General features: G+C 32.8%; 1 protein-coding gene across 1 annotated transcript in view; it reads left to right on the forward strand.

Annotated features, from left to right (window-relative positions):
• Positions 1-697: 697 nt before the first annotated feature.
• The window catches only part of LOC123673707 (ras-GEF domain-containing family member 1B-like), a 200,457-nt gene continuing 183,219 nt past the window's right edge, over positions 698-17,935 (forward strand). Inside the window, exon 1 of the mRNA XM_045608332.1 lies at positions 698-1,232. The gene's annotated coding sequence lies outside the window, so the exon portion shown is untranslated. The remainder of the gene's footprint in view (positions 1,233-17,935) is intronic.

A 17,935-nucleotide genomic window follows, 5' to 3' on the forward strand; every position in this document is an offset into this window, starting at 1 on the left:
AAACAATATATAGTTTATTCATATTATATTTCGAAATTAAATATCGCTTTATCTCTTTTTTTGTTGTCATCGAGTAATCCAAAAAAAATATTTTCAATTACATTTGAATATGTATTCATTAAATGAGTTCACCAAAAATAATAAAGACCAGAGTATAAATTTAGGAATATCCTCAGCTATTAACCACTCAGAAAAAAGGAACAGAGTGCAATTAAAGTATATAATTCACAAATTAAAAATGCAAAAATGTCTCAAGTAGTTGGTGGATTAATCATTACTGTATATTTCGTAATTTGGGAAGCAAACATTATGAAAATAATTTATGCTGGTTATTTCAATGATGAAACCGCGACCACAGCAATTTTTAGTTACTAGAAAAGCCGCGACTTGACGTTATAGGGCTACTTCGACTTAATAAATAAATGAATCTTAGAAAAACATTAATTCCTTAAATAAAAGAAAGAAAACGAAAAAAGACTCAGTAAATTGCAATGAATTAATCCCATAACAAAATGAATGATAATTTGTGTAACATTATCCAATCATCGAAATCTAATCCTCGTCGTTTTAAACTGCATTTAATTCTCTCGTTTCCGGTCATTCATCAAGTGCCAACATAAAACGACCTTTGATTGCTTATAATGCGCGCCAAGTGACAGTCAAAGCAAAACAACAATCGAACCCGATAGACCGGTGAGAACGCATCGATTTGGCGAAAGTGAAACCATCGATTTACATATCAATCCGTATCCGAGAGGAAAGATAAGGCCGATAGTAAAAGTTTAGCGACTTAAGCGGACAAGGCGAAACCGAGTGGGGACTGAAAACAACGGCCGTGCTAAGCCGTGTGCACGTTTCAGTTGCTTGTGGATGCAACAGGTGACGCGAGAAGTTACTGAGCTGCCGTGTCTTCGCACGCAACCGCTCTTACGGAAAAGACTGTCCGACGTTTGGCATTTCGATAAGTGTAAACATTGTGCGGTTCCTTCGGGCTTTTAAGAATACTCTGTGGTTAACACGAACTCGCCTTGTTAGTTGCTAAGCATGTTAATTCAGTTGGAGTTAGTTGTGATTAATTGAAATATGTGTGTTTAAAAATAGTACTTGTCTATTGCAATATTGTGGATGAGTCGATGAATATGATTGTAATTGATTGTGTGAATCGATCGTTGACAATGGATTGTTGAAAGTACAGACGGATGAGGATAATAAGACAATGAAACTTTGTGAAGGTATGTTCTGTAACAACTACGAGTTCTGAAAAAAATATTGAGAAATTCATTCTCAAATTCGGACCTATAACATATCTGAAATTCCTGGAAATAGTTTATTTTTATTCAACAGGTGTTATTGTAAAACCTGCTGAATAGTTAGATCTCAATTAAAATGTTCTTGTACACTTACATATAACAGGAACGATGGTCAATAATTAAAATTCAAAAACGTTAAAGCAAATTGGAGTATTTCTGTTATTCGAATTTTTCATTCATCACATAACATACTCAGCAAAACTTCATTGAAAATATACAAAGTGAAGTGTTAGCTGCTAGGTCATGCGAAAAAATTAATCTCAGTTTAGATTAATGATTTTCGCATGATCTAGTAGGTTTTTCATAAAGGACAAATGGTGGGAAATAATATTACATTTGCTCAAAAAAATTATTATGATAATCAGCGATACAAAGAAAAATAGGAGGTATATTTAGAATCGATAAAATTTAATTTATAATACACAATATTAAACACCTATACTGATATAGAATTGACACTTGATAAGCTTCTCGTCTAGTGTTCAACGGAGCGCTCTTTCATTACAAACTCATGCAACAGGGGAAATTGAATATGAGCAGGTTTAACATTATTATCGGTTCATGAGATTACCAGGGATTGATCATTCGAAAAGCCCGATAAAAGATTTCATAAGCACTACTGTAAACTGTACTCTATGCTGTCAAGGTGTTTCAGCGTCGTCTGTCATTTATTTTGTCAACTGTATTTCACTTTGTCTTTATAATGGATAATTTTGAAGGGATATTTGTGTTATTTGTGATATTGTCTAAATTTCGTCTCTCTTGGACACTATATCTGCCATTGGGGCTCATGCTCGACAATGGCATAATGACAAGAGCCAGGAACAAGACCCGATAAGCTCACGCATTCAGATAGCTCTGGTATGACTAAAAAAAGGTGCAACCTGATTTATTTCCTCAAAATTTGCAATCATTCCATTCACAATTAAAAAGAATTTCAAATTTAGAGTGCCATCACTAAATAAACAAACTTTTAACTTTTCGCAACAGTGCATCTGTGAAGGTCCAAAATAAGACACTCCACTGAAGAAGAACTCCAGTACTCAAGGAGAAGGAGATTTGATTTATGCCATCTTGTACAAAGAAGCTCATACAGCTAACGTGGATAGAGATTCGGTGTATTTTAGGACTGCGTACACGACATTTTTGCTACACATATTTTTGGTATCGAATGTGAGAGTCGACAGATCCTCTCAACATGCTCTGAGAACAGGAAAAAATACTGACAACTATAGTGTGCAAATGCTCAGAGCTTTCTTGCCCTCCCTGAGGATACACTTTTGAGTAAACCAGCTCTTAATCCTGACTGCAGAAGCTCCTTAAGAAATTGTTAGATTTACAAGAGTGATTGATTATTTCGTAAAAATTCCTAAGTGTGTATTGTGTGGAAGGTAGCCTATAAGATCAACAGTTCTAAAGGATGTTATCCAAACCAATCGGCATCAGCTCGAAGACATAACTAATTGTTGTTGACGTGATATCCTTTATGATGGAACATCCCAAATAATTGAATATTCAACAAATCTCATGTAAACCACCATCATATACCACTATTATTATTGGCCAACTCTTTACCATCTTCATAACTCAAATGACTACTACGAGGCATTAATTTTTGTTGACAGAAGATATAGAGGACTAAAGTGGGATTTCTGGTTGTGTTTTAATATAGTAGCAACATTTTATTGGAAGCTCTGAATATTGAATTTCGTTTGCTTCATTTTGTTCCACAAAAATCATGCTAGATAGTTGATAGTCGATAATCTGCAATCCACAATGTACTATGATTGTAGAAGAATATGAGATTGAAAATAAATTACAGAGAAAACAATTATATTGTTGATATATTGAATAAGCTTGAACATGTGTCTGTCATTCATTAATAACAATGAAAAATTGATACTAGGTACAAAATGGAACGAAGCAAGAACTTTCTTCAAGAATTTTTAGCCCTAATGATTATGGTAGTCTAAGTCACCTGCTACAAGAGCAGATGATACATTTCCTACACCCGCTAAGTAGATAATAGTTCCGTCATTCTCCCCGTTCTCAAAAATAGGAGGGTGAATATAAAACTGAATGCTTTTTATAAGAGACTATAGTGATATAATATACACCACTCGATATAATAGAATATAACAAAAACCAAATTATCAACTTTTTACCTTCGACATTCTTTTAATAATGGGCAGTTAGATGTTCAAATATTTTTAGACTTTTATATTGAATTAATCATTCATAAAGATAAGAAAAGCCCTGACTTAAGTCAGGAGCGCTGCTTCATTCATTCGTCAATTGCGCCCTGTATGTATTTAGATATATTGTAGCAATTAGCAAGTTTCCTAGACCATATGAAATACCTGAGCGTGAAGACCTTCAGTAAGATGAAAAATCACGCAAAGTAAGACTTGCGACTATGATGAAAAAGCCCTTAGGAAACACAAGAGACCAAAGATCCTTAGGAAGTGTGTGTTAAAGCCAAACTTCTATTGGCACAAAGATTGTGTAATGATTACACAAACCTTCTGAGTGGCATAGTGCCACCTGCTAGAGCAGATCAAAATAGCTCACCTGAGGTGAATGATATTGTGATTGAGCAGTAAATAATAATAACTGCGGAAGATAAAGAAGTTCCAAGTTCCATTTAGCGAGTGAATGACGAGCGCTCTAAACCTCCTGACATAATAATAATAATAACATATATTCATCATCAAAGTTTACATATACATGAATTAAACAAAAAGTACTCCCTCAAATTAAACTATCGATTTATATGAGGGACTAATGACATGAATATAAAAAAAATAAAGAAAACCAAGTGAAATTGTTTTCTGTGAGTAAAATCACAAATATTACAAAATTTTACATTAGCCTTAGTGTGTAGGTAAGTAGATGCAGAGTATCATTCCATTTTCGGTCTTTTCTCAATCCAGTGTGAATAGTCCAATTCAGGTTCAGTGTCGCAATTCGGTGATCCATATCCATATCCGTGTATTATGTCACAATTCGGGTAAACATCAAGTCAGTGATTGACTCATTTTTTTGTCCTCATATTTTTCTTGATTTTGTTGTGATTTTAATAACGATATCAAAACGGAAGAGGCTTGAAGTGCTGATTTTTTCAGATATATGCAAAATTTCAACCTTGTCGGATCTGTTGTCATTGAAACTGAAATATTAGGTTTTCCCGATACTCAGCTTGAATCATCTATGGTTTTGATAACGCTATTAACAAGAAATTTTGTACGGTACTTGACATGTTGATTCTTTATCTACATGCAAAATCTAAAACTGCAAGTTATACACATCTTAATTTAGCTAATAGTAATTGGTCCATTAATGCTTGGAAAATATTCATACTCGAGTATGAGTTTTACTCGAATTGAAATTTAATTCATTGTAGCCCTGTCAGATAAGACTATGAAAATAGAACCTGAAAGAATTTTTCTGAGAAGACTGACGTTACTATAATATCTGGTCTTGATCTCTAAGAATTTTCTATAAATGGTATGGTTCTGGTATGGTATGGTAATTTTTTTGTTATATTCTTCTTAACTTTTCTATGGTGGTTAAACAAAATTCTGCACAGAAGGACATTTTTAATGTGCATATTTATGAAGTCTAGTCTGATTTCAACAAATTTATTCGGTGTATTCAAGATGAACCTACCCAGCAAATTTCATATTTCTAGGTAATTCCTTATTCCTGTATATGAGACATGGGTCATCAGTGGGTTGAACTTTATCGTTTGATACTACGCCCGGCTCAAAATTCAAAAATCGTTTAATTATTTCATAATGACGTATAACTTGTGGAAGAATAACGGCAACATAACGAGAATCAATGACAGAAACAAATAGGAATCATTATAGCGATTATACAACAGGTGAAACCGATTTTTTCCAAATAATTCGATGACATTATGAAGAACTTGTAGATCATTTCCTGGACGATAAAGCAATAGTACTTCATAATTATAGACAACTACTCTTACGATTCCTACTCAATAGAAAAAAATGAAAGAGGATACAACTCAAGGAAATCAAAACGGCCGCCCATCGTTTGTCGAGGAAATAATTCAAAACTATAATTGTACATTTAATGTTGAATGGCAGTCGTGAGAAAAATATAATTGCGTAACTTAGAACGTTCAAGTGTTGTTCGAACATGAAGTGATTATTTTAATAACATCGATAATGAAACGTAAAACATTTCGTTCCTGCATAAAATAGAGATAGATAGATTTTGAAATGAGAGCATAAAAGTGTTTCAAGATTTTAGAAAATATAAATATATCAAATATGCAGGAATCTGTCTTGCATATATTAGAAATGGAAGTTTTGTTCCGTATAGATTTTTTCTGAAGAAATCAAAATATTCAGTTCGATGCTATTGACAAAAAAAAAAGAATTTTATACTTACTACCCTTTGAAATATAATTCATAGATAAAATTCACCTACCACTGCCCTCTGCTGAGTTAACCTTGGTACTTTGGTACAGATATTCCAAAGATGAACCACCTTTGCACGTCAGGATCAGGGTATAATTTGAATGTGTATTTTTCTTGAAACTATATGGAAACTTATTACACAAGTACTTTAGTGCTGAGATGTGTTTCCAGTCCAGGGAGAGGACATAACTTTGTTTTTTTATTTAGATTTAATATGTAGGTATGCAAGCATTGTACTTAATTTATGTTAGAATACATTTGATTTGATTTGATTCCAGAAAATCTGCAAAAAATGCTTTATGATTGGACGATTTATTTCAGAAAATCTGTTCAAATGTTTGATAATTGGATGATTTATTATAGTAGATGGATGAGTTTGAGAGGGATTCATTTGAAATTGATATGCGATGAAATAAATTTATTTTTTTTATTTATTTATTGTAGATTTAAATAGAAAAACTGTTATTGGGTTAACTCAATTTGATAAACTTCATATGAGTATAAACATAGAGGTCTTAACTTTCGAATCATGCGGTGCTGAAGAAAAAAAAATTACGATTTAGACCATAGATATTTTTGTCAAACGTAGTGATTCTCATATTTCATTTATCCAAAGGCCTATTGTGTTGTATCGAGTGTCCAAAATTCGTTGTTCAATGAGGGGATCTCAGAATCTCTTTCAGCAAGAAAAAAATGAATGACATCTTTTTTTTTATACTTCGATAAGAAATTTATACCTATATCATGTTATATTTTTTTGTGATGGGAAGAGCGATTTTATTTGTTTTACAAATTTGTATGGATTAAATTTAAAAAAACACAAGTTTGTATTATAACTTCAAAACTACAATAGAAAACGAATGATTACAACAATATATCCTACTGAAAAAAGTATGTGTGAAATGGGTTTGTTTTATGTTTATATCACCAGTAATAAAGAAGTTATGAGAACTTTGCATTCCACGTCATTTTGCAATTTTCTCTTTCAACAGCTTCAACAGCTCTTGAAAACAGCTGAATTTATGAAGTTACGGTTTTCACCAAATTAATTCTCTCCAAATTCAAACCCGAAAATATTCATTTTTCATATTTCATTTTTTCTAGCTCAAAGGGATTCAGAGTTCCCTTCATTGGACAACGAATTTGGGACACCTGATACCAAACCAGACTAATATCTATTCTTGAGAATCGCGTTGCCCGAGGTTGAATGTATCAAAAATCAATTTTTGTCATCAATATTTAACTGATTGCAGTTGAAAAAGTTCACACGAGTTCAAGTGAGATTATTTATTTCCAATCAACTCAAGAATAATATTCACATGTCATTAAGAAAAAACTCAATGCTGCAGAATACTGCACTGAATATGTCTTGAAAGAACAATATACTCTTATACTCACATGACAAGAAAAATTCTAATACTGCAACACTGAATATGTCTTCAAATTTTACAATATTTGCTAGAATTAGAAAATCTCTTGAAGTGGTTCAGGGAAATTAACCTTCTCTCAGATATGATCATTGTCAAGGTTTTTGGAGCATTCTCCAGATGACAAATTTGCAAAGGTCGTTCCATTTCAGTGGAGACAAGGTTGAGCAGTTCCACTCATGATCGATTTAGGTCAATTAAAAATTAAGGCAATTTGAAATGGGAACATAATGGAGATATTCTAATATATCTCGCCGTGAGATTTGAGATGTCAATCAAACGAGATAGTGGTCTCTTGATAGTAGGATATTCGGAAATCTGATTAAATTTGTCGGTTTCACGTCATCTGCACAAATCTGAGATCTCTCAGTATCGCGCCAATTCAAATTTTATCAGTTAATTTTGATATTTGATAACTGATATATGTATATAAAGCATATCAATACGTGATTCCCAAATAACTAAAATGATGCAAATCTTTTATAAAAGTTCCTCTACGAATTTTGTAAGATGATGATGAAGTGAAAAAATAAAAAGATGCCCCTAGTCCATTTCACTGATTTCATTTCCTGTTTCAACTGAAGATAATGAAATATCCTTTCAAAAATAAAATTTCACTTCATTCGTTTCAAAAATATTCTTTAAAAATACCATGACAAGTTAATAGTTTTTCATCATAAAAATTTTTGGTATTCATAGAATGGAATGATATGTTCAAAGAGTATAATAGATAATTCAATTGTCTGGAATTATTTATTTATCGATGTTAGCAAACTGAGATAAAAATCCTATACTTATCGACGACCTTTACGTACGATCTCTCACTTGAGGAAAATTCATTTGAAGAGTAAGATCCAAGGTAACCACAACAGAATAGATATGTATAATAACCAACCTTCAATTATTCTTAACCTGATTGTTTTCGTAATTTTGGCATCGTAAGAAATTTTATTGTATTTCAATTTGTAACCTACTTTACAAAATGTTCAGTAAGTTCTCTTGTTGTCAATAATTATTATACTCTTCAGACATCCAATTGAATAGAAAATCATGAAATATTATAACAAACACAGGAGAATGAATTAATTTTCAGTTCAACTAAGAAGTTATGCAGGTTATGCTCGTCCATAACGATTTTTATACATTATTTGTTCTTTATCTCCACATTGCTAATCCTCTGTAAAACCGTTCAAATACTCAGAGCATATGCTAGTTCTTAAATCCGGTTGTGTGCTGTGTAGGTTTTGTTGCTGTATGTATCCCAACCACCTTACCCAACAGTGTAACGGAGTGGGAATACCTTCAGTCAGAATAGTTATTTATAATACAAGTGCAGAAGGCATTGATATTCTTCCACGAGTTCAAAATTCAAAAACGAGCCACGAAGTGGCGAGTTTTGGAATGAACGAGTGGTAGAATGAGCCTTCTGTACGAGTATTATACATTATTTTCTCTAATTCATTGCATTTTCATTGAAACTAATGAAATATTTCCATAAATATAATTTAGTGATTTTTGCATTGAAAAATGTTGGTTGGCAGAACTGATTTCTTTAAGGCAATTTGATGAATTGACAGATAAAGCCGTAGCGGAAAGTTCGGAGTTCCAACATAGAATAAAAAAATATAACCATGAAAACTGTGCGTTTCTGATATATTCTCGCACGATTTTGTTCTACAAGATGTGGAAGAATGAACGGAATAACCACAGAATTAGAGAAAATTAATTCCCTAACCAGTGGATTCAGACCTGGGACTTTTCATTATTTTGCTCATATGCATGTTCGGTATTCTACTAAACCCTGATGTTATGAGCCTTATCTAATTTACGGTATAAGGTGACTTCTTGTTTTCGATACGCAATAGATATTGTGTCATGGATGCTTATCAAAAATAGACATAAATGGACAAGCGGAACCAAATACTTCGAGGTAGGGTATATTTCACACTACTACGCAGGAAGCACCATAATCCTAGTGCATACCACTATGTTTGATGTGAGCCAATATAAAGGAAACTCAGCGGCTATATCTCAGGATCCACTCATCGTAGAGACTTGTGGTAAAAATGTTTACCACTAAAATGTACAAGAAAACACACTGGAAATTGTTTTGAAGTTCATACCTTTACCACCAGGGGGCGTAATAGCTATCGTTGAGTGGAAAAATGAATTTTACTCGAAAATGTTTTATATGAAGTTGAAGAAAAAATATCATCACTGTAATCCCTGTAAAATACCCTATCTTTTTGAATTGTCACTTTCGATTTTACGACGTCAAATAAGGGTAGGTGAAAGGGAGAAATCTGACTGATTGGTGTGCCTGTAACTTCAGTTTGGCTCAACATTTTTGAACAAATTAGATCTCGTCTGAAGAATAATATCTTGTTGATTGAGGACAAAATATACTCATAATAAATTTGTTTTTGCTGCTTTCGATAGGGGGCGCTAAGTCATAAGTTTCATGAAAATTTGATGGAACTTCTGTTTCTGTTAAGAAAATCGTATCATTACATTTGAAATTTCGGAGTTAAATGAACAAAACAATGAACTTCTGACTTAGCCCCCTTATCGAAAGCAGCAAAAACAAATTTATCATGAGTATATTTTGTCCTCAATCAACAAGATATTATCTCTTAGACGAGATCTAATTTGCTCAAAAATGTTGAGCCAAACTGAGTTACATGCATTTCAATCAGTCAGATTTCTCCCTTTCCCCTACCCTTATTTGATGTCGTAAAATCGAAAGTGACAATTCAAAAAGATAGACAATTTTCCAAGGATTACAGTGATGATTTTTTTGCTTCAACTTTATATGAAACATTTTCGAAATTCATTTTTCTACTCGTCGATAGCTATTATGCCCCTAGCGGTAGGGGTATGAACTTCAAAACAATTGCCATTGTGTTTTCTTGTACACTTTAGTGGTAAAAATTTTTACCCCAAGTATCTACGATGAGTGAGTCCTGAGATATAGCCGCTTACCTCGCTTATTTGCCCACCCTGTACGTCAAACATACTGCAGGTCTGCAGCCCTATCGATCGGAATGAATGAGACTCGATTTCCAATAATACTAATAAATAATTAACGTGTCTCTTCGCACAAGAATATGAAATTTCAACTTATGACCAATAATATTTTTGACCCATTATATTCGGTTTACCTACAACTAGTAGGTACTCGGAGTCGACTGTTCAATTGAAATCATTATAATCCGGTTAAAAAAGATGAAAAAAGGTGTTATTTTACATTGATTCCCAATAAGCTGAATTTTTGTATTAGGGCTTATATGTATATAGGTCATGAGAAATGCCTTATCAAAAGTCCCCATCGATCTAGTGCGTGGTTTTCTATTAAAAGTCATAGGTCATTTTTTTATTAATGTTTTTGTCTACTTCTGTAATGGTGATAGCTACCAGAAATAGATCAAATACAATTTGTAGATAGTGAAATTTTCTCAAAAAATTAATAATATTTTGGATTTAGACTATATTAGAGAAGGGGCGGAAGATCATCCGACCTCGCATGAACCTTGATCTGAAGATCTATTTTGCATAATACTTTGGATGCATTGAACAAAATTAATTAAAAATACCTTAAAATTGTATATGCATAGGAATATGTATATTTTCACTGTAATATAAGGAAATTCATTTCTAAACTTAAAAGACGTATAAAACATATACTGTATCGAATTGCTGATATATTTTCATCACAAGAATGGTTATATTGATAAAAATATAACTATTTCTATATCGGTTATATTGATAAAATTATCAATATAACCATTCTTGGGGTGAAAATATATCAGCAATTCAATGAAGTATGTTATATATATGATGATTTATTAATTATCATATATTAATATTAAAAAGCAATTTATTATGGAACGGGAAATAATGCAAAATAGAGATATTTTAAAAATAGAGTATAATACATTGTTTGACTAGGATCCGCTCGTTAACATCAGCAAATATCTTTTCATTTTACGTTAGGACTATGTCCTGTTACTTTCCGCTATTGCCTGTTCACTCTCAGTGCCGTCGTTTTGACTAATTCCACTGATTTTTTTTTAAATTTTTTCTGTTATTCCTCCCAGGCATCTTTCAATTTCATATGCAGTCGTATTTTTTTAACTTAAAATCGCCTTTCCAAATTTAACGAAGGAAATTTCATCGATTTCATCAAAAAACGGCCTATACGAAGCTCAGGAAGCTTTATAGTAAAAAGACGACGTAGTTCTCAAAAGTTTTTTCAGTATTTTCAGTTCAGAGAGCCTATTTGGTTTCAAAACAAACGAAATTACGTTTTTTAAATCAAAAACTCCAGGAAAGCTCGGACATAGAATTCGTCTATCTGGTCATTCTAGTCGGATCTCTTACCGAAATATTGGGTACTTCTTCAATTCTCAACCCGGTTGGTTCTTTTCAAGGAAGTATTGAGATATTTTTCTTATCCCCTCCCCTAATTTTCTATGGTACTGGTGAGGCATTTTACATGAAATTGCGCAGGGCGCTTGAAACGGTTATTGAACATCCAAATGCAGAATTTCATTTCGATCGCATTTGTACTTTTGAAATCAATAGCAAAATAATATTTCGAACGGCCACTTTTACGGATTTTGGGCATAAACGAATCTCAATCTTCCTTGAAATTTTCAACATTTTTCCTCCTCAGAAAAATCTCAGCGTACAGAACAAATCATGTCAGGTTTAATTCTCACGGCAAATTTTTCTCAATGCTGCATATTTTATAACATATTATCAGCCGCAAAATTTGGTATATTATAAGTTGATAAACCACTGTGAATAACATTGAATTTTGCTGGATAGCCGACAAATTTATATTTAGAGATCTATTGTTTATGATGACTCAGCTGACTGAAACTGAATAACATCGGAACAAGGCCCTTAACCATGCATTATAAAAACCACCTGCTAAGGTCGGTTGATCGACATGCAGTTCCGGTCGCCCATTCCATTCGTCAACGATTCTAATGGTAGCTATACAATTTCCAGACGACAATTGTTAGATCAGATGATAAAGACAATGAAACAATATAAGTATTCAGGTGGAGAAGTCATTCTTAATAATTATGCCTGCAAATGTAATTTATAGATAGGTATCCTTGTTGAGGTATCGAATTAAAGTTTAAAGAAAAAAATACCCATACAAAAGTTGTAACACTTAAAAGAATTGTACTGAGGTACTTGTTATTTGATTCTATTTGTTAATAGTAAATTAAATGTTGATGGGATTGAAGGAACTTCACGAATTATGTTACAAACATTATATGAATTTCAATATTGTTTCTTTTAGTATATAAGCTTTGTAAATGAAAAATATTTATATATTAGGTGCCCCATCAATACAATCATGTCAAAACATTCAATATCTTTGAAACGGATAACATTTTTGAAAAACCAATAACAGGATGCTTCGTCAAATCTCAGGACAAAGAACATTGTTGAAAAATATTGGGTGTTCCATTTAAGTAACACCAACTTTGCCCCATATCTCTAAAACGGTAATCTTTTTATCTGATGTGTTACCATTGTCATTTTTCAGAAACGCCCTGTAACTTGAAAACGAATTAAGATATCTATGATTGCTTTCTGATATCTGATTATTTCAGAAAAGGAGCTCTGGGATATTTGGAGACTTTTTCTTTGAGTTTTATCAGGAAATTAAAATTTTATAACATTTTTCTCTGTCATAGGCGTAACGAGCGGGGATATTATTGGGGACCTAACCCCCCATTGATTAAGAAAATGTGTATTATTTAGAGGAATTTCGCGTTTTAAAAGTGGGGGTAAACACCCCTTATGGTACAACTCTCGGGTCGACATAACACGAAACTTGTTATCAGTATTTTTTCCAAGTTGCAGGAACAACCACGTATTGAAGGGTTATTTTTGAAAATAATTTTTTACTTTTTATTTTTCATTTTTTCTTCTTCTGAAATCCTTGATTCTTGAAAAATAGATAATCTGATTTTAACCGAAACTTCGGTTGATTATAATCATGGAAAATCGAGGAAAGTCATTGAAAAGTCAATGGGAAGTCATGGGAAGCCATTTTAAAAATTTGGAGTACCTACAACACCCGCTTTTTCTACACCTCACAAACTGTAAATTATTGTAAATAAATTTTATTATTATTGAGTATTATTGTATGGTCTCACATTGAAGTAGGAAATTTGGTATAACAAAGAAATGTTGAACATAAATAATTAATGATTTAATTCATTTTCTATGTTTCGTTTTATGCTTTGTATAAGCCTTCGAAATCATTCGAGGTTACAAATGTACACCTTCTGGAATTTTTGAGAGTTTACATTTTGAAATGTGTGGAATCTAGGAAGAGTTTGGGACAAAGTCTGTAACTTCGTCGCTAGAACAACCATATACAAATACGATCTATTAATCATAAAGCATGAATCTTAAAAGATCCAAACCTATATGCATTGAATATAGGAACTTCGGAAATATTCTGAAATTCTTAGTATATTAAATTTATGATGAAACAGTTAAATATGCTGCTCTCCAAAGGTCAGATAAAAGAAAAATTGATGTATCATATATTTATTTTTTTTAAATAATTGCTTTAAGTAGCATAGTAAAATAAGAAAAGAAAAAAAAAACTACCTATGTGTTTTTATGTACCGGGATTTTCACCATAATTTAACCCCCCCTTTAACTTTGTTACTAAAAGAGGACAAAGAGGTACAAAAAAATGTTTTCTACAAAAGTTTCATGAAATCGACTAGTGTTTTTTAAAATGATTTCACAAAACGAAATATATACAGAGTGGGCAACATATTGATTGCAACTTCATTTTTTCAAATAGAATACCCTGTATATTTTTCTATATTTGACTAGCTCTTTTTCCCCTGATTTCGAATATATAACATATGTTTGATCTATCTTTCTTATTCTGGGTACCTCAGAGTTTCAAATTTTAAGAACCACCTGGCATGCTCAGTAGTTTAAAAGTGGTAGGCTGCGATAACTCAAAATGCCCTTCTTTGAGTTATCTCGTTGGCATACATATGACATACGTTTTTCACTGTAAATTGGAATTCGATGATTTGGATGCAACTCCATATATTATTCTCTCCTTGTAGCTTTCTTATTTTTATTGTTCTTCACATAAAGTGAAAATATTTCAAATTTTTCCGCTTCTGTGTAGTGCATATTCGATGAAAAGTTTCATTCAGTGACAAACGTATGTCATATATCGTTACCAACGAGATTACTCGAAAAAGGGTTTTTTGAATTATCGCAGCCTTCCTCTTGAAAACTGATTACTTAGCTTGCCAGGTGGTTCTTGAAATTTGAAACTCTGTGGTACTCAGAATAAGAGAGATAGGCCAAACATATGTTATATATTCCAAATCAGGGGAAGAAGAGCTTGTCAAATATAGAAAAATATACAAGGTGTTCCATTTTAAAAAATGAAGTTGCAATCATTATGTTGCCCACTCTGTATATATTTCGTTTTATGAAATCATTTTAAAGAATACTAGCCGATTTCGTGAAACTTTTGTAAAAAAAATTTTTCGTCACAACGTTGAAGGGGGGGTCAAATTATGTACATTGTTACATATACATTTTCAGAAAATTTTATGAGAGTGTTCGAAAAATTCCTAGTTCCCTAACGTTTGAAGAGCAGTATTTTTGGTATTTATAAATTTTTGAAAATTCATTTTGAAATAAGTAGATACTCGTTCCTACCTATCCCCAGTTTCGAAAAGCATTATTCATCATAAGATTTTGTAATAGGTTTTGTCTGAAATATTTCGTAACATAATCATGGTATCAAAATTTTCCGTGTTTTCCTCAAGGAACGTAGGTACATGCTATTTTATTTAATTCTCAGTTTGAAGTATTATCTTTTCTTGATCACTTGATACCAATTGATGAAGTGTTGTATAAATTCCAATTACCATATAAACCTTCTTTCACCCCTGAATACAATCAAAATTGTTACCGTGAGAATATTCGAGGTATCCAACCCCAAATTATAATTTTGGGTATGATATCGAAAACAATTAATTATTTTTCACCATAGAACGGAACACCCCCTCCAAGTCGGTCGTGTTATTAGTCATGTTCTCCTCCTCTCGAATTGGTCGAAGGCGTCCATATATTTATTTCCTTATTGAATAGAAATGCGATCCATTGTACCTATATTCAAATTCATGATCATTTAATGTCTGGATAGAATAATGTCAAAAGTGATATTTACTACTCCTTGTTTGTCTATATCAGTTTACTCATAAATAATTCATGCATGATAATTCGTAACTATGATTAAATGTAATGATTATTTTAGTATTGGCCCCAGTTTTACCACTCCTAATTATTCTAGATAAATCCATATTATAGTACCTGAAGCTTTGATTTTTTCAAATAAAAATCGCTCTGAAAATTTTTTGACAGTTCTAACAAGCAATCGAATTAACCACGATATTCTTGATCCAAATACATCCTGAAAATGGTTTCTAGGTTGTAGGGGTCATTTTCCTCACCTGCGCATAGTATTACCAATTTTGTCACCTAATTTATCTATGATCATAGCCATTTTTGACAGATCCAATCTATGGTTGAATCTACTAACTTTTTATGTAACCAAGTAATGAACTAATAAATGGTTTGGATATAATTTGTAATATCATAATGAAAATCAATGCAAGTAATAATTGTTATCAAAATCAAATTATTCATGTGATAGATTGTGAGAAATATAGTATAAAAACTTCGAGGAAAATCGTTCTGCAGCATACCTCGGCGCTTTGCACCACGGCATGCTACCTTGGCGCTTGGCAGTAATAGATCACTTTCCCACTCGGTATGTAATATACTATAATTTTGGTTGATGATACATGTCTCTAGTCTATCTATTGCATTGTGAATTGACTGTACCGGGTTTTTCACTTTAATTTGACCCCCCCCCCTTCAACTTTGTTACTAAAAGAGGTACAAAAAATGTTTTCTACAAAAGTTTCACGAAATCGACTAGTGTTTTTTAAAATGATTTCAAACAATGAATAATATACAGGGTGGGCAACATATTGATAGCAACTTCATTTTTTCAAATGGAAGACCCTGTATATTTTTCTATATTTCTGATTTCGAATATATAACATATGTTTGGCCTATCTCTCTTATTCTGAGTACCACAGAGTTTCAAATTTTAAGAACCACCTGGCAAGCTAAGTAATCAGTTTTCAAGTGGAAGGCTGCGATAATTCAAAATGCTCTTTTTTGAGTTATCCCGTTGGCAACGATATACGTTTCATACACAGAAAGAGGAAAAATTTGAAATACTGTCACATCCAAATCAAATCTTCCAATTCATAGTGAAAAACGTATATCATATCGTTGCCAACGATTTAACTCAAAAAAAAAAGAATTTCGAGTTATCGCAGCCTATCACTTCAAAACTGATTACAGAGCATGCCAGGTGGTTGTTGAAAATTTGAAACTCTATGGTACTCAGAATAAGAGAGATATACCAAACATATGTTATATATTCGAAATCAGGGAGAAAAGAGCTAGTCAATTATCGAAAAATATACAGGATGTTCCATTTGAAAGAATGAAATTGCTATCAATATGTTGCCCACCCTGTATAAAATTCATTTTTTTGAAATCATTTTAAAAAACACCAGTCGATTTCGTGCAACTTTTGTAGAAAAAATTTTTTTCTACCTCTTTTAGTAACAAAGTTAAAGGGGAGGTCAAATTATGGTGAAAAACCCGGTACATTCTGGTGGATTGAGCACACCTTGTTTGGTGTTCGACATATTTTTGTCTTCACTATTTTGAAGCAATTCAGTGTGCCTGGAAAAGTCAAATATTTCCAGTTTGGTTTGGCAATTCATCATGAATAGACTCATGCCTGAACAACGCTTGCAAATAGTGCAATTTTATTTCGAAAATAATGGTTCTGTGCGAAATGCGTATCACAAACTACGTCCATTTTATTTTGTTTAGCGATGAAGCTCACTTCTGGTTGAATGGCTACGTCAAAAAACAAAACTGCCGCATTTGGAGTGAAGCTAATCCTCAAGTGTATGTCGAAACACCGTTACATCCAGAAAAACTAACTGTTTGGTGCGCTTTATGGGCTGGTGGAATCATTGGTCCGTACTTCTTCAAAAACGATGATGGCCAGAACGTTACAGTCAATGGTGATCGGTATAGAGCCATGATTACTAACTTTTTCATTCCTAAATTGAACAATCATGATGTCCAGGAGCTGTGGTTCCAACAAGACGACGCAACATGTCACACAGCCCGTGCCACAATCGATTTATTGAAAGACACGTTTGGTGACCGCCTAATTTCACATTTGGACCTGTGAATTGGCCTCCAAGATCTTGTGATTTAACACCGCTAGACTACTTTCTGTGGGGCTATGTATAGTCATTAGTCTATGCGGATAAGCCACAAACCCTTGACCATTTGGAAGACAACATTTGTCGTGTTATTGCCGATATACGGCCACAAATGTTGGATAAAGTCATCGAAAATTGGACGTCCAGTTTGGACTACATCCGAGTCAGCCGTGGCGGTCATATGCCAGAAATCATATTTAAAATGTAATGCCACAAGATTATCTTGCGGATAAATAAAATTCATCTCACTCGAATAATCCATCGTTGTTTTATTGCAATTTAAAGTTCTATAGCCATAAAAAACACCCTTTATACTGTTCATGCAAAACCTACGAGGCCAGGTA

This window comes from Harmonia axyridis, chromosome 2 (assembly GCF_914767665.1).
Source record: "Harmonia axyridis chromosome 2, icHarAxyr1.1, whole genome shotgun sequence".
NCBI lineage: Eukaryota > Metazoa > Arthropoda > Insecta > Coleoptera > Coccinellidae > Harmonia > Harmonia axyridis.